The sequence below is a fragment of the Phyllobates terribilis genome, unplaced genomic scaffold, assembly GCF_046119375.1.
Source record: "Phyllobates terribilis strain yellow unplaced genomic scaffold, ASM4611937v1 Scaffold_1__5_contigs__length_1240528914, whole genome shotgun sequence".
NCBI classification, from domain to species: domain Eukaryota; kingdom Metazoa; phylum Chordata; class Amphibia; order Anura; family Dendrobatidae; genus Phyllobates; species Phyllobates terribilis.
This window is the reverse complement of record NW_027362761.1, coordinates 739176347-739201758: the sequence shown is the minus strand read 5'-3', so window position 1 is coordinate 739201758 and position 25412 is coordinate 739176347. Positions and strand designations below refer to the sequence as shown.

Here is a 25412-nt window from a genome sequence, read left to right as displayed (position 1 = left end):
AGCAGATAGGGCACAGTTTGTTATTGCCTATTTTTGGTCTAGTGTTTGATATTCTGTTAGCTGTTTTCAGTAGTCCCAGATTCTTTTTTCAACTTGAGCCTTTTTAAAAGTCTTTTTTGTATGTGTTTGCCTGATATTTCTTTATGATCTCTATTGTGGGTTGGATTTGGGGTTTCTAGATATTTTTGGCTGATTTGTCAACTATAACTTAAAAAAAATGCTAAATTTGGGCAAGCATACTCCAGTCCATCCGTAGAGTGATTATATGTGTGCATGACTTTTTGGCATAAATATTGTGCCATTACGCAAAACGTGGACTTTTTTTTGCTAAAAAGTTGCCAAAAAGGTCAAAGATAAGAACAGAGTGAAAACAGCTGCCTTGTCCTCATGAACACTTTCTCCTGAGCTGACGAGATCACTGAAATCATGTAAGCAGGTCATTTTTTGAAGAGCTGAAATTCAGTGGAAATTAGATTTTGCGAATAGGTTAATTTTCATGGCAAGAAATGAGTTTGCACATTTTGGCAATTAATTTGATCTTTATTCATTATAATCTAGAGTTTACACAAATTACCACTAAAAAATCTGAAGCAGTAAACTTTGTGAAAACCAAATTTTGTATCAGTCTGAAAACTTTTGGCCATTAGAAGTACAGTCCTAGGTATACTTAGAAAAACTGCAAAAGGAAACAATGAGGAAAGGAAAAACGTCTAGAGAAAAGTATAGGTGCCTGCTGAAATCAGGATATATAGCAGGAGCACTTCAGAAAATTTCCCAGCATTTATTTGGACTAAAACACATGTTATCTGATAATCTTCTCAAATGGCTAAATAATTTCTTTTTTATTGACGCCTATCCTTCCCAATCCAGTAGTTCATTAGCATACAAGAACACTTATGTTCCAAACCATTTTTCTTGGCTTAAGTTCCAGAGGGCCAGTGGCTACTGTATTGAAGTTGTAGAAAGTAATAAAGATCAAAACTTGAGAGTTAAAACCAACAAAACCTACTCCTTTCTTGGAATTGCATACATTTCCATGCCACACTTTAGCAACAGGGAACTCTGTTAGTACTTTAAAATGAACTGCTAGCATGTAAGACTAAAAAACGCATGTAGTGAGTATTAATATGAAATAGATCTTTCTTTTTTACAGCATATGCATTTTCTTGCTGTCCAGTTTTACTTTTACTAATAAGAAGACTAAGGCAAAGTTTCAAAGAGAACAGGAATCTTACTGCTATCCAGTCACCATCAGGAAAAAATGGATTGTCTAGACATGGCAGAACACCCACCTTAATCAGGAGACTTGTGGCTCTGTGGCGCAATGGATAGCGCATTGGACTTCTAGCAAATTGATGTGATTCAAAGGTTGTGGGTTCGAGTCCCACCAGAGTCATATTTTATTGTTCGCGTGATATTACTACTTTGTCTCAGTTGATGTTAGAAAAATGAAAAAAAAAAAGAAAAATATCAGATCTGGGCTTCATATCAAAGTTCAGAGCATTGTTCTAGGACTAAAACTTCACTAGGGCCTACTTGCTGCTGAAGACTAATAGGACAACTTAATTTTGTTGACTTTTAATATGACTCTTTTTGCATCCAGTTTAGAAATTCTTGATTTATGAATGTTACCAGTACCTGAAAGAGAAATGACATGAACTCTTTAATGCTGAGGTTTATTTTCTGATGTCTCTATCAGAGCGAACTAGCTGAGGTTATGGTTTAGAATTGCTGAACTTACAAATTGGAAGTCACGTTTAGATTTTAGCTCAACAAACAACGTAGAGGGAGCAGCTACTAACGGCTCAATGTTCCAAAGGATAGCAGATAGGGCACAGTTTGTTATTGCCTATTTTTGGTCTAGTGTTTGATATTCTGTTAGCTGTTTTCAGTAGTCCCAGATTCTTTTTTCAACTTGAGCCTTTTTAAAAGTCTTTTTTGTATGTGTTTGCCTGATATTTCTTTATGATCTCTATTGTGGGTTGGATTTGGGGTTTCTAGATATTTTTGGCTGATTTGTCAACTATAACTTAAAAAAAATGCTAAATTTGGGCAAGCATACTCCAGTCCATCCGTAGAGTGATTATATGTGTGCATGACTTTTTGGCATAAATATTGTGCCATTACGCAAAACGTGGACTTTTTTTTGCTAAAAAGTTGCCAAAAAGGTCAAAGATAAGAACAGAGTGAAAACAGCTGCCTTGTCCTCATGAACACTTTCTCCTGAGCTGACGAGATCACTGAAATCATGTAAGCAGGTCATTTTTTGAAGAGCTGAAATTCAGTGGAAATTAGATTTTGCGAATAGGTTAATTTTCATGGCAAGAAATGAGTTTGCACATTTTGGCAATTAATTTGATCTTTATTCATTATAATCTAGAGTTTACACAAATTACCACTAAAAAATCTGAAGCAGTAAACTTTGTGAAAACCAAATTTTGTATCAGTCTGAAAACTTTTGGCCATTAGAAGTACAGTCCTAGGTATACTTAGAAAAACTGCAAAAGGAAACAATGAGGAAAGGAAAAACGTCTAGAGAAAAGTATAGGTGCCTGCTGAAATCAGGATATATAGCAGGAGCACTTCAGAAAATTTCCCAGCATTTATTTGGACTAAAACACATGTTATCTGATAATCTTCTCAAATGGCTAAATAATTTCTTTTTTATTGACGCCTATCCTTCCCAATCCAGTAGTTCATTAGCATACAAGAACACTTATGTTCCAAACCATTTTTCTTGGCTTAAGTTCCAGAGGGCCAGTGGCTACTGTATTGAAGTTGTAGAAAGAAATAAAGATCAAAACTTGAGAGTTAGAAACCAACAAAAGCTACTCCTTTCTTGGTATTGCATACATTTCCATGCCACACTTTAGCAATAGGGAACTCTGTTAGTAATTTAAAATGAACTGCTAGCATGTAAGACTAAAAAACGCATGTAGTGAGTATTAATATGAAATAGATCTTTCTTTTTTACAGCATATGTATTTTCTTGCTGGCCAGTTTTACTTTCACATATAAGAAGACTAAGGCAAAGTTTCAAAGCGAACAGGAATCTTACTGTTGTCCGGTCACCATCAGGAAAAAATGGATTGTCTAGACATGGCAGAACACCCACCTTAATCAGGAGACTTGTGGCTCTGTGGCGCAATGGATAGCGCATTGGACTTCTAGCCAATTGATGTGATTCAAAGGTTGTGGGTTCGAGTCCCACCAGAGTCATATTTTGTTGTTCGCGTGATATTACTACTTTGTCTCAGTTGATGTTAGAAAAATGAAAAAAAAAAAAGAAAAATATCAGATCTGGGCTTCATATCAAAGTTCAGAGCATTGTTCTAGGACTAAAACTTCACTAGGGCCTACTTGCTGCTGAAGACTAATAGGACAACTTAATTTTGTTGACTTTTAATATGACTCTTTTTGCATCCAGTTTAGAAATTCTTGATTTATGAATGTTACCAGTACCTGAAAGAGAAATGACATGAACTCTTTAATGCTGAGGTTTATTTTCTGATGTCTCTATCAGAGCGAACTAGCTGAGGTTATGGTTTAGAATTGCTGAACTTACAAATTGGAAGTCACATTTAGATTTTAGCTCAACAAACAACGTAGAGGGAGCAGCTACTAACGGCTCAATGTTCCAAAGGATAGCAGATAGGGCACAGTTTGTTATTGCCTATTTTTGGTCTAGTGTTTGATATTCTGTTAGCTGTTTTCAGTAGTGCCAGATTCCTTTTTCAACTTGAGCCTTTTTAAAAGTCTTTTTTGTATGTGTTTGCCTGATATTTCTTTATGATCTCTATTGTGGGTTGGATTTGGGGTTTCTAGATATTTTTGGCTGATTTGTCAACTATAACTTAAAAAAAAATGCTAAATTTGGGCAAGCATACTCCAGTCCATCCGTAGAGTGATTATATGTGTGCATGACTTTTTGGCATAAATATTGTGCCATTACGCAAAACGTGGACTTTTTTTTGCTAAAAAGTTGCCAAAAAGGTCAAAGATAAGAACAGAGTGAAAACAGCTGCCTTGTCCTCATGAACACTTTCTCCTGAGCTGATGAGATCACTGAAATCATGTAAGCAGGTCATTTTTTGAAGAGCTGAAATTCAGTGGAAATTAGATTTTGCGATTAGGTTAATTTTCATGGCAAGAAATGAGTTTGCACATTTTGGCAATTAATTTGATCTTTATTCATTATAATCTAGAGTTTACACAAATTACCACTAAAAAAGCTGAAGCAGTAAACTTTGTGAAAACCAAATTCTGTATCAGTCTGAAAACTTTTTGCCATTAGAAGTACAGTCCTAGGTATACTTAGAAAAACTGCAAAAGGAAACAATGAGGAAAGGAAAAACGTCTAGAGAAAAGTATAGGTGCCTGCTGAAATCAGGATATATAGCAGGAGCACTTCAGAAAATTTCCCAGCATTTATTTGGACTAAAACACATGTTATCTGATAATCTTCTCAAATGGCTAAATAATTTCTTTTTTATTGACGCCTATCCTTCCCAATCCAGTAGTTCATTAGCATACAAGAACACTTATGTTCCAAACCATTTTTCTTGGCTTAAGTTCCAGAGGGCCAGTGGCTACTGTATTGAAGTTGTAGAAAGTAATAAAGATCAAAACTTGAGAGTTAAAACCAACAAAACCTACTCCTTTCTTGGAATTGCATACATTTCCATGCCACACTTTAGCAACAGGGAACTCTGTTAGTACTTTAAAATGAACTGCTAGCATGTAAGACTAAAAAACGCATGTAGTGAGTATTAATATGAAATAGATCTTTCTTTTTTACAGCATATGCATTTTCTTGCTGTCCAGTTTTACTTTTACTAATAAGAAGACTAAGGCAAAGTTTCAAAGAGAACAGGAATCTTACTGCTATCCAGTCACCATCAGGAAAAAATGGATTGTCTAGACATGGCAGAACACCCACCTTAATCAGGAGACTTGTGGCTCTGTGGCGCAATGGATAGCGCATTGGACTTCTAGCAAATTGATGTGATTCAAAGGTTGTGGGTTCGAGTCCCACCAGAGTCATATTTTATTGTTCGCGTGATATTACTACTTTGTCTCAGTTGATGTTAGAAAAAAGAAAAAAAAAAGAAAAATATCAGATCTGGGCTTCATATCAAAGTTCAGAGCATTGTTCTAGGACTAAAACTTCACTAGGGCCTACTTGCTACTGAAGACTAATAGGACAACTTAATTTTGTTGACTTTTAATATGACTCTTTTTAAATCCAGTTTAGAAATTCTTGATTTATGAATGTTACCAGTACCTGAAAGAGAAATGACATGAACTCTTTAATGCTGAGGTTTATTTTCTGATGTCTCTATCAGAGCGAACTAGCTGAGGTTATGGTTTAGAATTGCTGAACTTACAAATTGGAAGTCACATTTAGATTTTAGCTCAACAAACAACGTAGAGGGAGCAGCTACTAACGGCTCAATGTTCCAAAGGATAGCAGATAGGGCACAGTTTGTTATTGCCTATTTTTGGTCTAGTGTTTTATATTCTGTTAGCTGTTTTCAGTAGTGCCAGATTCCATTTTCAACTTGAGCCTTTTTAAAAGTCTTTTTTGTATGTGTTTGCCTGATATTTCTTTATGATCTCTATTGTGGGTTGGATTTGGGGTTTCTAGATATTTTTGGCTGATTTGTCAACTATAACTTAAAAAAAATGCTAAATTTGGGCAAGCATACTCCAGTCCATCCGTAGAGTGATTATATATGTGCATGACTTTTTGGCATAAATATTGTGCCATTACGCAAAACGTGGACTTTTTTTTGCTAAAAAGTTGCCAAAAAGGTCAAAGATAAGAACAGAGTGAAAACAGCTGCCTTGTCCTCATGAACACTTTCTCCTGAGCTGACGAGATCACTGAAATCATGTAAGCAGGTCATTTTTTGAAGAGCTGAAATTCAGTGGAAATTAGATTTTGCGATTAGGTTAATTTTCATGGCAAGAAATGAGTTTGCACATTTTGGCAATTAATTTGATCTTTATTCATTATAATCTAGAGTTTACAAAAATTACCACTAAAAAATCTGAAGCAGTAAACTTTGTGAAAACCAAATTTTGTATCAGTCTGAAAACTTTTGGCCATTAGAAGTACAGTCCTAGGTATACTTAGAAAAACTGCAAAAGGAAACAATGAGGAAAGGAAAAACGTCTAGAGAAAAGTATAGGTGCCTGCTGAAATCAGGATATATAGCAGGAGCACTTCAGAAAATTTCCCAGCATTTATTTGGACTAAAACCATGTTATCTGATAATCTTCTCAAATGGCTAAATAATTTATTTTTTATTGACGCCTATCCTTCTCAATCCAGTAGTTCATTAGCATACAAGAACACTTATGTTCCAAACCATTTTTCTTGGCTTAAGTTCCAGAGGGCCAGTGGCTACTGTATTGAAGTTGTAGAAAGTAATAAAGATCAAAACTTGAGAGTTAAAACCAACAAAACCTACTCCTTTCTTGGAATTGCATACATTTCCATGCCACACTTTAGCAACAGGGAACGCTGTTAGTACTTTAAAATGAACTGCTAGCATGTAAGACTAAAAAACGCATGTAGTGAGTATTAATATGAAATAGATCTTTCTTTTTTACAGCATATGCATTTTCTTGCTGTCCAGTTTTACTTTTACTAATAAGAAGACTAAGGCAAAGTTTCAAAGAGAACAGGAATCTTACTGCTATCCAGTCACCATCAGGAAAAAATGGATTGTCTAGACATGGCAGAACACCCACCTTAATCAGGAGACTTGTGGCTCTGTGGCGCAATGGATAGCGCATTGGACTTCTAGCAAATTGATGTGGTTCAAAGGTTGTGGGTTCGAGTCCCATCAGAGTCATATTTTATTGTTCGCGTGATATTACTACTTTGTCTCAGTTGATGTTAGAAAAATGAAAAAAAAAAAGAAAAATATCAGATCTGGGCTTCATATCAAAGTTCAGAGCATTGTTCTAGGACTAAAACTTCACTAGGGCCTACTTGCTGCTGAAGACTAATAGGACAACTTAATTTTGTTGACTTTTAATATGACTCTTTTTGCATCCAGTTTAGAAATTCTTGATTTATGAATGTTACCAGTACCTGAAAGAGAAATGACATGAACTCTTTAATGCTGAGGTTTATTTTCTGATGTCTCTATCAGAGCGAACTGGCTGAGGTTATGGTTTAGAATTGCTGAACTTACAAATTGGAAGTCACATTTAGATTTTAGCTCAACAAACAACGTAGAGGGAGCAGCTACTAACGGCTCAATGTTCCAAAGGATAGCAGATAGGGCACAGTTTGTTATTGCCTATTTTTGGTCTAGTGTTTGATATTCTGTTAGCTGTTTTCAGTAGTCCCAGATTCTTTTTTCAACTTGAGCCTTTTTAAAAGTCTTTTTTGTATGTGTTTGCCTGATATTTCTTTATGATCTCTATTGTGGGTTGGATTTGGGGTTTCTAGATATTTTTGGCTGATTTGTCAACTATAACTTAAAAAAAATGCTAAATTTGGGCAAGCATACTCCAGTCCATCCGTAGAGTGATTATATGTGTGCATGACTTTTTGGCATAAATATTGTGCCATTACGCAAAACGTGGACTTTTTTTTGCTAAAAAGTTGCCAAAAAGGTCAAAGATAAGAACAGAGTGAAAACAGCTGCCTTGTCCTCATGAACACTTTCTCCTGAGCTGACGAGATCACTGAAATCATGTAAGCAGGTCATTTTTTGAAGAGCTGAAATTCAGTGGAAATTAGATTTTGCGATTAGGTTAATTTTCATGGCAAGAAATGAGTTTGCACATTTTGGCAATTAATTTGATCTTTATTCATTATAATCTAGAGTTTACACAAATTACCACTAAAAAATCTGAAGCAGTAAACTTTGTGAAAACCAAATTTTGTATCAGTCTGAAAACTTTTGGCCATTAGAAGTACAGTCCTAGGTATACTTAGAAAAACTGCAAAAGGAAACAATGAGGAAAGGAAAAACGTCTAGAGAAAAGTATAGGTGCCTGCTGAAATCAGGATATATAGCAGGAGCACTTCAGAAAATTTCCCAGCATTTATTTGGACTAAAACCATGTTATCTGATAATCTTCTCAAATGGCTAAATAATTTATTTTTTATTGACGCCTATCCTTCTCAATCCAGTAGTTCATTAGCATACAAGAACACTTATGTTCCAAACCATTTTTCTTGGCTTAAGTTCCAGAGGGCCAGTGGCTACTGTATTGAAGTTGTAGAAAGTAATAAAGATCAAAACTTGAGAGTTAAAACCAACAAAACCTACTCCTTTCTTGGAATTGCATACATTTCCATGCCACACTTTAGCAACAGGGAACGCTGTTAGTACTTTAAAATGAACTGCTAGCATGTAAGACTAAAAAACGCATGTAGTGAGTATTAATATGAAATAGATCTTTCTTTTTTACAGCATATGCATTTTCTTGCTGTCCAGTTTTACTTTTACTAATAAGAAGACTAAGGCAAAGTTTCAAAGAGAACAGGAATCTTACTGCTATCCAGTCACCATCAGGAAAAAATGGATTGTCTAGACATGGCAGAACACCCACCTTAATCAGGAGACTTGTGGCTCTGTGGCGCAATGGATAGCGCATTGGACTTCTAGCAAATTGATGTGGTTCAAAGGTTGTGGGTTCGAGTCCCATCAGAGTCATATTTTATTGTTCGCGTGATATTACTACTTTGTCTCAGTTGATGTTAGAAAAATGAAAAAAAAAAAGAAAAATATCAGATCTGGGCTTCATATCAAAGTTCAGAGCATTGTTCTAGGACTAAAACTTCACTAGGGCCTACTTGCTGCTGAAGACTAATAGGACAACTTAATTTTGTTGACTTTTAATATGACTCTTTTTGCATCCAGTTTAGAAATTCTTGATTTATGAATGTTACCAGTACCTGAAAGAGAAATGACATGAACTCTTTAATGCTGAGGTTTATTTTCTGATGTCTCTATCAGAGCGAACTGGCTGAGGTTATGGTTTAGAATTGCTGAACTTACAAATTGGAAGTCACATTTAGATTTTAGCTCAACAAACAACGTAGAGGGAGCAGCTACTAACGGCTCAATGTTCCAAAGGATAGCAGATAGGGCACAGTTTGTTATTGCCTATTTTTGGTCTAGTGTTTGATATTCTGTTAGCTGTTTTCAGTAGTCCCAGATTCTTTTTTCAACTTGAGCCTTTTTAAAAGTCTTTTTTGTATGTGTTTGCCTGATATTTCTTTATGATCTCTATTGTGGGTTGGATTTGGGGTTTCTAGATATTTTTGGCTGATTTGTCAACTATAACTTAAAAAAAATGCTAAATTTGGGCAAGCATACTCCAGTCCATCCGTAGAGTGATTATATGTGTGCATGACTTTTTGGCATAAATATTGTGCCATTACGCAAAACGTGGACTTTTTTTTGCTAAAAAGTTGCCAAAAAGGTCAAAGATAAGAACAGAGTGAAAACAGCTGCCTTGTCCTCATGAACACTTTCTCCTGAGCTGACGAGATCACTGAAATCATGTAAGCAGGTCATTTTTTGAAGAGCTGAAATTCAGTGGAAATTAGATTTTGCGATTAGGTTAATTTTCATGGCAAGAAATGAGTTTGCACATGTTGGCAATTAATTTGATCTTTATTCATTATAATCTAGAGTTTACACAAATTACCACTAAAAAAGCTGAAGCAGTAAACTTTGTGAAAACCAAATTTTGTATCAGTCTGAAAACTTTTGGCCATTAGAAGTACAGTCCTAGGTATACTTAGAAAAACTGCAAAAGGAAACAATGAGGAAAGGAAAAACGTCTAGAGAAAAGTATAGGTGCCTGCTGAAATCAGGATATATAGCAGGAGCACTTCAGAAAATTTCCCAGCATTTATTTGGACTAAAACACATGTTATCTGATAATCTTCTCAAATGGCTAAATAATTTCTTTTTTATTGACGCCTATCCTTCCCAATCCAGTAGTTCATTAGCATACAAGAACACTTATGTTCCAAACCATTTTTCTTGGCTTAAGTTCCAGAGGGCCAGTGGCTACTGTATTGAAGTTGTAGAAAGAAATAAAGATCAAAACTTGAGAGTTAGAAACCAACAAAAGCTACTCCTTTCTTGGTATTGCATACATTTCCATGCCACACTTTAGCAATAGGGAACTCTGTTAGTAATTTAAAATGAACTGCTAGCATGTAAGACTAAAAAACGCATGTAGTGAGTATTAATATGAAATAGATCTTTCTTTTTTACAGCATATGTATTTTCTTGCTGGCCAGTTTTACTTTCACATATAAGAAGACTAAGGCAAAGTTTCAAAGCAAACAGGAATCTTACTGTTGTCCGGTCACCATCAGGAAAAAATGGATTGTCTAGACATGGCAGAACACCCACCTTAATCAGGAGACTTGTGGCTCTGTGGCGCAATGGATAGCACATTGGACTTCTAGCCAATTGATGTGATTCAAAGGTTGTGGGTTCGAGTCCCACCAGAGTCATATTTTGTTGTTCGCGTGATATTACTACTTTGTCTCAGTTGATGTTAGAAAAATGAAAAAAAAAAAAGAAAAATATCACATCTGGGCTTCATATCAAAGTTCAGAGCATTGTTCTAGGACTAAAACTTCACTAGGGCCTACTTGCTGCTGAAGACTAATAGGACAACTTAATTTTGTTGACTTTTAATATGACTCTTTTTGCATCCAGTTTAGAAATTCTTGATTTATGAATGTTACCAGTACCTGAAAGAGAAATGACATGAACTCTTTAATGCTGAGGTTTATTTTCTGATGTCTCTATCAGAGCGAACTAGCTGAGGTTATGGTTTAGAATTGCTGAACTTACAAATTGGAAGTCACATTTAGATTTTAGCTCAACAAACAACGTAGAGGGAGCAGCTACTAACGGCTCAATGTTCCAAAGGATAGCAGATAGGGCACAGTTTGTTATTGCCTATTTTTGGTCTAGTGTTTGATATTCTGTTAGCTGTTTTCAGTAGTCCCAGATTCTTTTTTCAACTTGAGCCTTTTTAAAAGTCTTTTTTGTATGTGTTTGCCTGATATTTCTTTATGATCTCTATTGTGGGTTGGATTTGGGGTTTCTAGATATTTTTGGCTGATTTGTCAACTATAACTTAAAAAAAATGCTAAATTTGGGCAAGCATACTCCAGTCCATCCGTAGAGTGATTATATGTGTGCATGACTTTTTGGCATAAATATTGTGCCATTACGCAAAACGTGGACTTTTTTTTGCTAAAAAGTTGCCAAAAAGGTCAAAGATAAGAACAGAGTGAAAACAGCTGCCTTGTCCTCATGAACACTTTCTCCTGAGCTGACGAGATCACTGAAATCATGTAAGCAGGTCATTTTTTGAAGAGCTGAAATTCAGTGGAAATTAGATTTTGCGATTAGGTTAATTTTCATGGCAAGAAATGAGTTTGCACATGTTGGCAATTAATTTGATCTTTATTCATTATAATCTAGAGTTTACACAAATTACCACTAAAAAAGCTGAAGCAGTAAACTTTGTGAAAACCAAATTTTGTATCAGTCTGAAAACTTTTGGCCATTAGAAGTACAGTCCTAGGTATACTTAGAAAAACTGCAAAAGGAAACAATGAGGAAAGGAAAAACGTCTAAAGAAAAGTATAGGTGCCTGCTGAAATCAGGATATATAGCAGGAGCACTTCAGAAAATTTACCTGCATTTATTTGGACTAAAACACATGTTATCTGATAATCTTCTCAAATGGCTAAATAATTTCTTTTTTATTGACGCCTATCCTTCCCAATCCAGTAGTTCATTAGCATACAAGAACACTTATGTTCCAAACCATTTTTCTTGGCTTAAGTTCCAGAGGGCCAGTGGCTACTGTTTTGAAGTTGTAGAAAGAAATAAAGATCAAAACTTGAGAGTTAGAAACCAACAAAAGCTACTCCTTTCTTGGTATTGCATACATTTCCATGCCACACTTTAGCAATAGGGAACTCTGTTAGTAATTTAAAATGAACTGCTAGCATGTAAGACTAAAAAACGCATGTAGTGAGTATTAATATGAAATAGATCTTTCTTTTTTACAGCATATGTATTTTCTTGCTGGCCAGTTTTACTTTCACATATAAGAAGACTAAGGCAAAGTTTCAAAGCAAACAGGAATCTTACTGTTGTCCGGTCACCATCAGGAAAAAATGGATTGTCTAGACATGGCAGAACACCCACCTTAATCAGGAGACTTGTGGCTCTGTGGCGCAATGGATAGCACATTGGACTTCTAGCCAATTGATGTGATTCAAAGGTTGTGGGTTCGAGTCCCACCAGAGTCATATTTTGTTGTTCGCGTGATATTACTACTTTGTCTCAGTTGATGTTAGAAAAATGAAAAAAAAAAAAGAAAAATATCACATCTGGGCTTCATATCAAAGTTCAGAGCATTGTTCTAGGACTAAAACTTCACTAGGGCCTACTTGCTGCTGAAGACTAATAGGACAACTTAATTTTGTTGACTTTTAATATGACTCTTTTTGCATCCAGTTTAGAAATTCTTGATTTAGGAATGTTACCAGTACCTGAAAGAGAAATGACATGAACTCTTTAATGCTGAGGTTTATTTTCTGATGTCTCTATCAGAGCGAACTAGCTGAGGTTATGGTTTAGAATTGCTGAACTTACAAATTGGAAGTCACATTTAGATTTTAGCTCAACAAACAACGTAGAGGGAGCAGCTACTAACGGCTCAATGTTCCAAAGGATAGCAGATAGGGCACAGTTTGTTATTGCCTATTTTTGGTCTAGTGTTTGATATTCTGTTAGCTGTTTTCAGTAGTCCCAGATTCCTTTTTCAACTTGAGCCTTTTTAAAAGTCTTTTTTGTATGTGTTTGCCTGATATTTCTTTATGATCTCTATTGTGGGTTGGATTTGGGGTTTCTAGATATTTTTGGCTGATTTGTCAACTATAACTTAAAAAAAATGCTAAATTTGGGCAAGCATACTCCAGTCCATCCGTAGAGTGATTATATGTGTGCATGACTTTTTGGCATAAATATTGTGCCATTACGCAAAACATGGACTTTTTTTTGCTAAAAAGTTGCCAAAAAGGTCAAAGATAAGAACAGAGTGAAAACAGCTGCCTTGTCCTCATGAACACTTTCTCCTGAGCTGACGAGATCACTGAAATCATGTAAGCAGGTCATTTTTTGAAGAGCTGAAATTCAGTGGAAATTAGATTTTGCGATTAGGTTAATTTTCATGGCAAGAAATGAGTTTGCACATGTTGGCAATTAATTTGATCTTTATTCATTATAATCTAGAGTTTACACAAATTACCACTAAAAAAGCTGAAGCAGTAAACTTTGTGAAAACCAAATTTTGTATCAGTCTGAAAACTTTTGGCCATTAGAAGTACAGTCCTAGGTATACTTAGAAAAACTGCAAAAGGAAACAATGAGGAAAGGAAAAACGTCTAGAGAAAAGTATAGGTGCCTGCTGAAATCAGGATATAAAGCAGGAGCACTTCAGAAAATTTCCCAGCATTTATTTGGACTAAAACACATGTTATCTGATAATCTTCTCAAATGGCTAAATAATTTCTTTTTTATTGACGCCTATCCTTCGCAATCCAGTAGTTCATTAGCATACAAGAACACTTATGTTCCAAACCATTTTTCTTGGCTTAAGTTCCAGAGGGCCAGTGGCTACTGTATTGAAGTTGTAGAAAGAAATAAAGATCAAAACTTGAGAGTTAGAAACCAACAAAAGCTACTCCTTTCTTAGTATTGCATACATTTCCATGCCACACTTTAGCAATAGGGAACTCTGTTAGTAATTTAAAATGAACTGCTAGCATGTAAGACTAAAAAACGCATGTAGTGAGTATTAATATGAAATAGATCTTTCTTTTTTACAGCATATGTATTTTCTTGCTGGCCAGTTTTACTTTCACATATAAGAAGACTAAGGCAAAGTTTCAAAGCGAACAGGAATCTTACTGTTGTCCGGTCACCATCAGGAAAAAATGGATTGTCTAGACATGGCAGAACACCCACCTTAATCAGGAGACTTGTGGCTCTGTGGTGCAATGGATAGCGCATTGGACTTCTAGCCAATTGATGTGATTCAAAGGTTGTGGGTTCGAGTCCCACCAGAGTCATATTTTGTTGTTCGCGTGATATTACTACTTTGTCTCAGTTGATGTTAGAAAAATGAAAAAAAAAAAAGAAAAATATCAGATCTGGGCTTCATATCAAAGTTCAGAGCATTGTTCTAGGACTAAAACTTCACTAGGGCCTACTTGCTGCTGAAGACTAATAGGACAACTTAATTTTGTTGACTTTTAATATGACTCTTTTTGCATCCAGTTTAGAAATTCTTGATTTATGAATGTTACCAGTACCTGAAAGAGAAATGACATGAACTCTTTAATGCTGAGGTTTATTTTCTGATGTCTCTATCAGAGCGAACTAGCTGAGGTTATGGTTTAGAATTGCTGAACTTACAAATTGGAAGTCACATTTAGATTTTAGCTCAACAAACAACGTAGAGGGAGCAGCTACTAACGGCTCAATGTTCCAAAGGATAGCAGATAGGGCACAGTTTGTTATTGCCTATTTTTGGTCTAGTGTTTGATATTCTGTTAGCTGTTTTCAGTAGTCCCAGATTCCTTTTTCAACTTGAGCCTTTTTAAAAGTCTTTTTTGTATGTGTTTGCCTGATATTTCTTTATGATCTCTATTGTGGGTTGGATTTGGGGATTCTAGATATTTTTGGCTGATTTGTCAACTATAACTTAAAAAAAATGCTAAATTTGGGCAAGCATACTCCAGTCCATCCGTAGAGTGATTATATGTGTGCATGACTTTTTGGCATAAATATTGTGCCATTACGCAAAACGTGGACTTTTTTTTGCTAAAAAGTTGCCAAAAAGGTCAAAGATAAGAACAGAGTGAAAACAGCTGCCTTGTCCTCATGAACACTTTCTCCTGAGCTGAGGAGATCACTGAAATCATGTAAGCAGGTCATTTTTTGAAGAGCGGAAATTCAGTGGAAGTTAGATTTTGCGATTAGGTTAATTTTCATGGCAAGAAATGAGTTTGCACATTTTGGCAATTCATTTGATCTTTATTCATTATAAACTAGAGTTTACACAAATTACCACTAAAAAAGCTGAAGCAGTAAACTTTGTGAAAACCAAATTTTGTTTCATTCTGAAAACTTTTGGCCATTAGAAGTACAGTCCTAGGTATACTTAGAAAAACTGCAAAAGGAAACAATGAGGAAAGGAAAAACGTCTAGAGAAAAGTATAGGTGCCTGCTGAAATCAGGATATATAGCAGGAGCACTTCAGAAAATTTCCCAGCATTTATTTGGACTAAAACACATGTTATCTGATAATCTTCTCAAATGGCTAAATAATTTCTTTTTTATTGACGCCTATCCTTCCCAATCCAGTAGTTCATTAGCATACAAGAACACTTATGTTCCAAACCATTTTTCTTGGCTTAAGTTCCAGAGGGCCAGTGGCTACTATATTGAAGTTGTAGAAAGTAATAAAGATCAAAACTTGAGAGTTAAAACCAACAAAACCTACTCCTTTCTTGGAATTGCATACATTTCCATGCCACACTTTAGCAACAGGGAACTCTGTTAGTACTTTAAAATGAACTGCTAGCATGTAAGACTAAAAAACGCATGTAGTGAGTATTAATATGAAATAGATCTTTCTTTTTTACAGCATATGCATTTTCTTGCTGTCCAGTTTTACTTTTACATATAAGAAGACTAAGGCAAAGTTTCAAAGAGAACAGGAATCTTACTGCTATCCAGTCACCATCAGGAAAAAATGGATTGTCTAGACATGGCAGAACACCCACCTTAATCAGGAGACTTGTGGCTCTGTGGCGCAATGGATAGCACATTGGACTTCTAGCCAATTGATGTGATTCAAAGGTTGTGGGTTCGAGTCCCACCAGAGTCATATTTTGTTGTTCGCGTGATATTACTACTTTGTCTCAGTTGATGTTAGAAAAATGAAAAAAAAAAAAGAAAAATATCAGATCTGGGCTTCATATCAAAGTTCAGAGCATTGTTCTAGGACTAAAACTTCACTAGGGCCTACTTGCTGCTGAAGACTAATAGGACAACTTAATTTTGTTGACTTTTAATATGACTCTTTTTGCATCCAGTTTAGAAATTCTTGATTTAGGAATGTTACCAGTACCTGAAAGAGAAATGACATGAACTCTTTAATGCTGAGGTTTATTTTCTGATGTCTCTATCAGAGCGAACTAGCTGAGGTTATGGTTTAGAATTGCTGAACTTACAAATTGGAAGTCACATTTAGATTTTAGCTCAACAAACAACGTAGAGGGAGCAGCTACTAACGGCTCAATGTTCCAAAGGATAGCAGATAGGGCACAGTTTGTTATTGCCTATTTTTGGTCTAGTGTTTGATATTCTGTTAGCTGTTTTCAGTAGTCCCAGATTCCTTTTTCAACTTGAGCCTTTTTAAAAGTCTTTTTTGTATGTGTTTGTCTGATATTTCTTTATGATCTCTATTGTGGGTTGGATTTGGGGTTTCTAGATACTTTTGGCTGATTTGTCAACTATAACTTAAAAAAAATGCTAAATTTGGGCAAGCATACTCCAGTCCATCCGTAGAGTGATTATATGTGTGCATGACTTTTTGGCATAAATATTGTGCCATTACACAAAACGTGGACTTTTTTTTGCTAAAAAGTTGCCAAAAAGGTCAAAGATAAGAACAGAGTGAAAACAGCTGCCTTGTCCTCATGAACACTTTCTCCTGAGCTGAGGAGATCACTGAAATCATGTAAGCAGGTCATTTTTTGAAGAGCGGAAATTCAGTGGAAGTTAGATTTTGCGATTAGGTTAATTTTCATGGCAAGAAATGAGTTTGCACATTTTGGCAATTCATTTGATCTTTATTCATTATAAACTAGAGTTTACACAAATTACCACTAAAAAAGCTGAAGCAGTAAACTTTGTGAAAACCAAATTTTGTTTCATTCTGAAAACTTTTGGCCATTAGAAGTACAGTCCTAGGTATACTTAGAAAAACTGCAAAAGGAAACAATGAGGAAAGGAAAAACGTCTAGAGAAAAGTATAGGTGCCTGCTGAAATCAGGATATATAGCAGGAGCACTTCAGAAAATTTCCCAGCATTTATTTGGACTAAAACACATGTTATCTGATAATCTTCTCAAATGGCTAAATAATTTCTTTTTTATTGACGCCTATCCTTCCCAATCCAGTAGTTCATTAGCATACAAGAACACTTATGTTCCAAACCATTTTTCTTGGCTTAAGTTCCAGAGGGCCAGTGGCTACTATATTGAAGTTGTAGAAAGTAATAAAGATCAAAACTTGAGAGTTAAAACCAACAAAACCTACTCCTTTCTTGGAATTGCATACATTTCCATGCCACACTTTAGCAACAGGGAACTCTGTTAGTACTTTAAAATGAACTGCTAGCATGTAAGACTAAAAAACGCATGTAGTGAGTATTAATATGAAATAGATCTTTCTTTTTTACAGCATATGCATTTTCTTGCTGTCCAGTTTTACTTTTACATATAAGAAGACTAAGGCAAAGTTTCAAAGAGAACAGGAATCTTACTGCTATCCAGTCACCATCAGGAAAAAATGGATTGTCTAGACATGGCAGAACACCCACCTTAATCAGGAGACTTGTGGCTCTGTGGCGCAATGGATAGCACATTGGACTTCTAGCCAATTGATGTGATTCAAAGGTTGTGGGTTCGAGTCCCACCAGAGTCATATTTTGTTGTTCGCGTGATATTACTACTTTGTCTCAGTTGATGTTAGAAAAATGAAAAAAAAAAAGAAAAATATCAGATCTGGGCTTCATATCAAAGTTCAGAGCATTGTTCTAGGACTAAAACTTCACTAGGGCCTACTTGCTGCTGAAGACTAATAGGACAACTTAATTTTGTTGACTTTTAATATGACTCTTTTTGCATCCAGTTTAGAAATTCTTGATTTATGAATGTTACCAGTACCTGAAAGAGAAATGACATGAACTCTTTAATGCTGAGGTTTATTTTCTGATGTCTCTATCAGAGCGAACTAGCTGAGGTTATGGTTTAGAATTGCTGAACTTACAAATTGGAAGTCACATTTAGATTTTAGCTCAACAAACAACGTAGAGGGAGCAGCTACTAACGGCTCAATGTTCCAAAGGATAGCAGATAGGGCACAGTTTGTTATTGCCTATTTTTGGTCTAGTGTTTGATATTCTGTTAGCTGTTTTCAGTAGTCCCAGATTCCTTTTTCAACTTGAGCCTTTTTAAAAGTCTTTTTTGTATGTGTTTGTCTGATATTTCTTTATGATCTCTATTGTGGGTTGGATTTGGGGTTTCTAGATACTTTTGGCTGATTTGTCAACTATAACTTAAAAAAAATGCTAAATTTGGGCAAGCATACTCCAGTCCATCCGTAGAGTGATTATATGTGTGCATGACTTTTTGGCATAAATATTGTGCCATTACACAAAACGTGGACTTTTTTTTGCTAAAAAGTTGCCAAAAAGGTCAAAGATAAGAACAGAGTGAAAACAGCTGCCTTGTCCTCATGAACACTTTCTCCTGAGCTGACGAGATCACTGAAATCATGTAAGCAGGTCATTTTTTGAAGAGCTGAAATTCAGTGGAAATTAGATTTTGCGATTAGGTTAATTTTCATGGCAAGAAATGAGTTTGCACATTTTGGCAATTAATTTGATCTTTATTCATTATAATCTAGAGTTTACACAAATTACCACTAAAAAATCTGAAGCAGTAAACTTTGTGAAAACCAAATTTTGTATCAGTCTGAAAACTTTTGGCCATTAGAAGTACAGTCCTAGGTATACTTAGAAAAACTGCAAAAGGAAACAATGAGGAAAGGAAAAACGTCTAGAGAAAAGTATAGGTGCCTGCTGAAATCAGGATATATAGCAGGAGCACTTCAGAAAATTTCCCAGCATTTATTTGGACTAAAACACATGTTATCTGATAATCTTCTCAAATGGCTAAATAATTTCTTTTTTATTGACGCCTATCCTTCGCAATCCAGTAGTTCATTAGCATACAAGAACACTTATGTTCCAAACCATTTTTCTTGGCTTAAGTTCCAGAGGGCCAGTGGCTACTGTATTGAAGTTGTAGAAAGAAATAAAGATCAAAACTTGAGAGTTAGAAACCAACAAAAGCTACTCCTTTCTTGGTATTGCATACATTTCCATGCCACACTTTAGCAATAGGGAACTCTGTTAGTAATTTAAAATGAACTGCTAGCATGTAAGACTAAAAAACGCATGTAGTGAGTATTAATATGAAATAGATCTTTCTTTTTTACAGCATATGTATTTTCTTGCTGGCCAGTTTTACTTTCACATATAAGAAGACTAAGGCAAAGTTTCAAAGCAAACAGGAATCTTACTGTTGTCCGGTCACCATCAGGAAAAAATGGATTGTCTAGACATGGCAGAACACCCACCTTAATCAGGAGACTTGTGGCTCTGTGGCGCAATGGATAGCACATTGGACTTCTAGCCAATTGATGTGATTCAAAGGTTGTGGGTTCGAGTCCCACCAGAGTCATATTTTGTTGTTCGCGTGATATTACTACTTTGTCTCAGTTGATGTTAGAAAAATGAAAAAAAAAAAAGAAAAATATCACATCTGGGCTTCATATCAAAGTTCAGAGCATTGTTCTAGGACTAAAACTTCACTAGGGCCTACTTGCTGCTGAAGACTAATAGGACAACTTAATTTTGTTGACTTTTAATATGACTCTTTTTGCATCCAGTTTAGAAATTCTTGATTTAGGAATGTTACCAGTACCTGAAAGAGAAATGACATGAACTCTTTAATGCTGAGGTTTATTTTCTGATGTCTCTATCAGAGCGAACTAGCTGAGGTTATGGTTTAGAATTGCTGAACTTACAAATTGGAAGTCACATTTAGATTTTAGCTCAACAAACAACGTAGAGGGAGCAGCTACTAACGGCTCAATGTTCCAAAGGATAGCAGATAGGGCACAGTTTGTTATTGCCTATTTTTGGTCTAGTGTTTGATATTCTGTTAGCTGTTTTCAGTAGTCCCAGATTCCTTTTTCAACTTGAGCCTTTTTAAAAGTCTTTTTTGTATGTGTTTGCCTGATATTTCTTTATGATCTCTATTGTGGGTTGGATTTGGGGTTTCTAGATATTTTTGGCTGATTTGTCAACTATAACTTAAAAAAAATGCTAAATTTGGGCAAGCATACTCCAGTCCATCCGTAGAGTGATTATATGTGTGCATGACTTTTTGGCATAAATATTGTGCCATTACGCAAAACATGGACTTTTTTTTGCTAAAAAGTTGCCAAAAAGGTCAAAGATAAGAACAGAGTGAAAACAGCTGCCTTGTCCTCATGAACACTTTCTCCTGAGCTGACGAGATCACTGAAATCATGTAAGCAGGTCATTTTTTGAAGAGCTGAAATTCAGTGGAAATTAGATTTTGCGATTAGGTTAATTTTCATGGCAAGAAATGAGTTTGCACATGTTGGCAATTAATTTGATCTTTATTCATTATAATCTAGAGTTTACACAAATTACCACTAAAAAAGCTGAAGCAGTAAACTTTGTGAAAACCAAATTTTGTATCAGTCTGAAAACTTTTGGCCATTAGAAGTACAGTCCTAGGTATACTTAGAAAAACTGCAAAAGGAAACAATGAGGAAAGGAAAAACGTCTAGAGAAAAGTATAGGTGCCTGCTGAAATCAGGATATAAAGCAGGAGCACTTCAGAAAATTTCCCAGCATTTATTTGGACTAAAACACATGTTATCTGATAATCTTCTCAAATGGCTAAATAATTTCTTTTTTATTGACGCCTATCCTTCGCAATCCAGTAGTTCATTAGCATACAAGAACACTTATGTTCCAAACCATTTTTCTTGGCTTAAGTTCCAGAGGGCCAGTGGCTACTGTATTGAAGTTGTAGAAAGAAATAAAGATCAAAACTTGAGAGTTAGAAACCAACAAAAGCTACTCCTTTCTTAGTATTGCATACATTTCCATGCCACACTTTAGCAATAGGGAACTCTGTTAGTAATTTAAAATGAACTGCTAGCATGTAAGACTAAAAAACGCATGTAGTGAGTATTAATATGAAATAGATCTTTCTTTTTTACAGCATATGTATTTTCTTGCTGGCCAGTTTTACTTTCACATATAAGAAGACTAAGGCAAAGTTTCAAAGCGAACAGGAATCTTACTGTTGTCCCGTCACCATCAGGAAAAAATGGATTGTCTAGACATGGCAGAACACCCACCTTAATCAGGAGACTTGTGGCTCTGTGGTGCAATGGATAGCGCATTGGACTTCTAGCCAATTGATGTGATTCAAAGGTTGTGGGTTCGAGTCCCACCAGAGTCATATTTTGTTGTTCGCGTGATATTACTACTTTGTCTCAGTTGATGTTAGAAAAATGAAAAAAAAAAAAGAAAAATATCAGATCTGGGCTTCATATCAAAGTTCAGAGCATTGTTCTAGGACTAAAACTTCACTAGGGCCTACTTGCTGCTGAAGACTAATAGGACAACTTAATTTTGTTGACTTTTAATATGACTCTTTTTGCATCCAGTTTAGAAATTCTTGATTTATGAATGTTACCAGTACCTGAAAGAGAAATGACATGAACTCTTTAATGCTGAGGTTTATTTTCTGATGTCTCTATCAGAGCGAACTAGCTGAGGTTATGGTTTAGAATTGCTGAACTTACAAATTGGAAGTCACATTTAGATTTTAGCTCAACAAACAACGTAGAGGGAGCAGCTACTAACGGCTCAATGTTCCAAAGGATAGCAGATAGGGCACAGTTTGTTATTGCCTATTTTTGGTCTAGTGTTTGATATTCTGTTAGCTGTTTTCAGTAGTCCCAGATTCCTTTTTCAACTTGAGCCTTTTTAAAAGTCTTTTTTGTATGTGTTTGCCTGATATTTCTTTATGATCTCTATTGTGGGTTGGATTTGGGGATTCTAGATATTTTTGGCTGATTTGTCAACTATAACTTAAAAAAAATGCTAAATTTGGGCAAGCATACTCCAGTCCATCCGTAGAGTGATTATATGTGTGCATGACTTTTTGGCATAAATATTGTGCCATTACGCAAAACGTGGACTTTTTTTTGCTAAAAAGTTGCCAAAAAGGTCAAAGATAAGAACAGAGTGAAAACAGCTGCCTTGTCCTCATGAACACTTTCTCCTGAGCTGAGGAGATCACTGAAATCATGTAAGCAGGTCATTTTTTGAAGAGCGGAAATTCAGTGGAAGTTAGATTTTGCGATTAGGTTAATTTTCATGGCAAGAAATGAGTTTGCACATTTTGGCAATTCATTTGATCTTTATTCATTATAAACTAGAGTTTACACAAATTACCACTAAAAAAGCTGAAGCAGTAAACTTTGTGAAAACCAAATTTTGTTTCATTCTGAAAACTTTTGGCCATTAGAAGTACAGTCCTAGGTATACTTAGAAAAACTGCAAAAGGAAACAATGAGGAAAGGAAAAACGTCTAGAGAAAAGTATAGGTGCCTGCTGAAATCAGGATATATAGCAGGAGCACTTCAGAAAATTTCCCAGCATTTATTTGGACTAAAACACATGTTATCTGATAATCTTCTCAAATGGCTAAATAATTTCTTTTTTATTGACGCCTATCCTTCCCAATCCAGTAGTTCATTAGCATACAAGAACACTTATGTTCCAAACCATTTTTCTTGGCTTAAGTTCCAGAGGGCCAGTGGCTACTATATTGAAGTTGTAGAAAGTAATAAAGATCAAAACTTGAGAGTTAAAACCAACAAAACCTACTCCTTTCTTGGAATTGCATACATTTCCATGCCACACTTTAGCAACAGGGAACTCTGTTAGTACTTTAAAATGAACTGCTAGCATGTAAGACTAAAAAACGCATGTAGTGAGTATTAATATGAAATAGATCTTTCTTTTTTACAGCATATGCATTTTCTTGCTGTCCAGTTTTACTTTTACATATAAGAAGACTAAGGCAAAGTTTCAAAGAGAACAGGAATCTTACTGCTATCCAGTCACCATCAGGAAAAAATGGATTGTCTAGACATGGCAGAACACCCACCTTAATCAGGAGACTTGTGGCTCTGTGGCGCAATGGATAGCACATTGGACTTCTAGCCAATTGATGTGATTCAAAGGTTGTGGGTTCGAGTCCCACCAGAGTCATATTTTGTTGTTCGCGTGATATTACTACTTTGTCTCAGTTGATGTTAGAAAAATGAAAAAAAAAAAAGAAAAATATCAGATCTGGGCTTCATATCAAAGTTCAGAGCATTGTTCTAGGACTAAAACTTCACTAGGGCCTACTTGCTGCTGAAGACTAATAGGACAACTTAATTTTGTTGACTTTTAATATGACTCTTTTTGCATCCAGTTTAGAAATTCTTGATTTATGAATGTTACCAGTACCTGAAAGAGAAATGACATGAACTCTTTAATGCTGAGGTTTATTTTCTGATGTCTCTATCAGAGCGAACTAGCTGAGGTTATGGTTTAGAATTGCTGAACTTACAAATTGGAAGTCACATTTAGATTTTAGCTCAACAAACAACGTAGAGGGAGCAGCTACTAACGGCTCAATGTTCCAAAGGATAGCAGATAGGGCACAGTTTGTTATTGCCTATTTTTGGTCTAGTGTTTGATATTCTGTTAGCTGTTTTCAGTAGTCCCAGATTCCTTTTTCAACTTGAGCCTTTTTAAAAGTCTTTTTTGTATGTGTTTGTCTGATATTTCTTTATGATCTCTATTGTGGGTTGGATTTGGGGTTTCTAGATACTTTTGGCTGATTTGTCAACTATAACTTAAAAAAAATGCTAAATTTGGGCAAGCATACTCCAGTCCATCCGTAGAGTGATTATATGTGTGCATGACTTTTTGGCATAAATATTGTGCCATTACACAAAACGTGGACTTTTTTTTGCTAAAAAGTTGCCAAAAAGGTCAAAGATAAGAACAGAGTGAAAACAGCTGCCTTGTCCTCATGAACACTTTCTCCTGAGCTGAGGAGATCACTGAAATCATGTAAGCAGGTCATTTTTTGAAGAGCGGAAATTCAGTGGAAGTTAGATTTTGCGATTAGGTTAATTTTCATGGCAAGAAATGAGTTTGCACATTTTGGCAATTCATTTGATCTTTATTCATTATAAACTAGAGTTTACACAAATTACCACTAAAAAAGCTGAAGCAGTAAACTTTGTGAAAACCAAATTTTGTTTCATTCTGAAAACTTTTGGCCATTAGAAGTACAGTCCTAGGTATACTTAGAAAAACTGCAAAAGGAAACAATGAGGAAAGGAAAAACGTCTAGAGAAAAGTATAGGTGCCTGCTGAAATCAGGATATATAGCAGGAGCACTTCAGAAAATTTCCCAGCATTTATTTGGACTAAAACACATGTTATCTGATAATCTTCTCAAATGGCTAAATAATTTCTTTTTTATTGACGCCTATCCTTCCCAATCCAGTAGTTCATTAGCATACAAGAACACTTATGTTCCAAACCATTTTTCTTGGCTTAAGTTCCAGAGGGCCAGTGGCTACTATATTGAAGTTGTAGAAAGTAATAAAGATCAAAACTTGAGAGTTAAAACCAACAAAACCTACTCCTTTCTTGGAATTGCATACATTTCCATGCCACACTTTAGCAACAGGGAACTCTGTTAGTACTTTAAAATGAACTGCTAGCATGTAAGACTAAAAAACGCATGTAGTGAGTATTAATATGAAATAGATCTTTCTTTTTTACAGCATATGCATTTTCTTGCTGTCCAGTTTTACTTTTACATATAAGAAGACTAAGGCAAAGTTTCAAAGAGAACAGGAATCTTACTGCTATCCAGTCACCATCAGGAAAAAATGGATTGTCTAGACATGGCAGAACACCCACCTTAATCAGGAGACTTGTGGCTCTGTGGCGCAATGGATAGCACATTGGACTTCTAGCCAATTGATGTGATTCAAAGGTTGTGGGTTCGAGTCCCACCAGAGTCATATTTTGTTGTTCGCGTGATATTACTACTTTGTCTCAGTTGATGTTAGAAAAATGAAAAAAAAAAAGAAAAATATCAGATCTGGGCTTCATATCAAAGTTCAGAGCATTGTTCTAGGACTAAAACTTCACTAGGGCCTACTTGCTGCTGAAGACTAATAGGACAACTTAATTTTGTTGACTTTTAATATGACTCTTTTTGCATCCAGTTTAGAAATTCTTGATTTATGAATGTTACCAGTACCTGAAAGAGAAATGACATGAACTCTTTAATGCTGAGGTTTATTTTCTGATGTCTCTATCAGAGCGAACTAGCTGAG

General features: G+C 35.5%; 14 non-coding genes across 14 annotated transcripts; all 14 read left to right on the top strand.

Annotated features, from left to right (window-relative positions):
- Positions 1-1310: 1310 nt before the first annotated feature.
- Positions 1311-1396, top strand: TRNAR-UCU (transfer RNA arginine (anticodon UCU)). The gene is given in 2 exon segments: positions 1311-1347; positions 1361-1396. It is a non-coding gene; the product is annotated as a tRNA-Arg (tRNA).
- Positions 1397-3133: 1737 nt separating this feature from the next.
- Positions 3134-3219, top strand: TRNAR-UCU (transfer RNA arginine (anticodon UCU)). Its single transcript is given in 2 exon segments — positions 3134-3170; positions 3184-3219. It is a non-coding gene; the product is annotated as a tRNA-Arg (tRNA).
- A 1738-nt stretch (positions 3220-4957) lies between these two features.
- TRNAR-UCU (transfer RNA arginine (anticodon UCU)) lies at positions 4958-5043 on the top strand. The gene is given in 2 exon segments: positions 4958-4994; positions 5008-5043. It is a non-coding gene; the product is annotated as a tRNA-Arg (tRNA).
- Positions 5044-6777: 1734 nt separating this feature from the next.
- Positions 6778-6863, top strand: TRNAR-UCU (transfer RNA arginine (anticodon UCU)). Its single transcript is given in 2 exon segments — positions 6778-6814; positions 6828-6863. It is a non-coding gene; the product is annotated as a tRNA-Arg (tRNA).
- Positions 6864-8598: 1735 nt separating this feature from the next.
- On the top strand, positions 8599-8684 carry TRNAR-UCU (transfer RNA arginine (anticodon UCU)). Its single transcript is given in 2 exon segments — positions 8599-8635; positions 8649-8684. It is a non-coding gene; the product is annotated as a tRNA-Arg (tRNA).
- Positions 8685-10421: 1737 nt separating this feature from the next.
- TRNAR-UCU (transfer RNA arginine (anticodon UCU)) lies at positions 10422-10507 on the top strand. The gene is given in 2 exon segments: positions 10422-10458; positions 10472-10507. It is a non-coding gene; the product is annotated as a tRNA-Arg (tRNA).
- A 1738-nt stretch (positions 10508-12245) lies between these two features.
- TRNAR-UCU (transfer RNA arginine (anticodon UCU)) lies at positions 12246-12331 on the top strand. Its single transcript is given in 2 exon segments — positions 12246-12282; positions 12296-12331. It is a non-coding gene; the product is annotated as a tRNA-Arg (tRNA).
- Positions 12332-14069: 1738 nt separating this feature from the next.
- TRNAR-UCU (transfer RNA arginine (anticodon UCU)) lies at positions 14070-14155 on the top strand. Its single transcript is given in 2 exon segments — positions 14070-14106; positions 14120-14155. It is a non-coding gene; the product is annotated as a tRNA-Arg (tRNA).
- A 1737-nt stretch (positions 14156-15892) lies between these two features.
- Positions 15893-15978, top strand: TRNAR-UCU (transfer RNA arginine (anticodon UCU)). Its single transcript is given in 2 exon segments — positions 15893-15929; positions 15943-15978. It is a non-coding gene; the product is annotated as a tRNA-Arg (tRNA).
- A 1737-nt stretch (positions 15979-17715) lies between these two features.
- Positions 17716-17801, top strand: TRNAR-UCU (transfer RNA arginine (anticodon UCU)). Its single transcript is given in 2 exon segments — positions 17716-17752; positions 17766-17801. It is a non-coding gene; the product is annotated as a tRNA-Arg (tRNA).
- A 1737-nt stretch (positions 17802-19538) lies between these two features.
- Positions 19539-19624, top strand: TRNAR-UCU (transfer RNA arginine (anticodon UCU)). Its single transcript is given in 2 exon segments — positions 19539-19575; positions 19589-19624. It is a non-coding gene; the product is annotated as a tRNA-Arg (tRNA).
- Positions 19625-21362: 1738 nt separating this feature from the next.
- Positions 21363-21448, top strand: TRNAR-UCU (transfer RNA arginine (anticodon UCU)). The gene is given in 2 exon segments: positions 21363-21399; positions 21413-21448. It is a non-coding gene; the product is annotated as a tRNA-Arg (tRNA).
- Positions 21449-23185: 1737 nt separating this feature from the next.
- Positions 23186-23271, top strand: TRNAR-UCU (transfer RNA arginine (anticodon UCU)). Its single transcript is given in 2 exon segments — positions 23186-23222; positions 23236-23271. It is a non-coding gene; the product is annotated as a tRNA-Arg (tRNA).
- A 1737-nt stretch (positions 23272-25008) lies between these two features.
- Positions 25009-25094, top strand: TRNAR-UCU (transfer RNA arginine (anticodon UCU)). Its single transcript is given in 2 exon segments — positions 25009-25045; positions 25059-25094. It is a non-coding gene; the product is annotated as a tRNA-Arg (tRNA).
- The last annotated feature ends 318 nt before the right edge of the window (positions 25095-25412 follow it).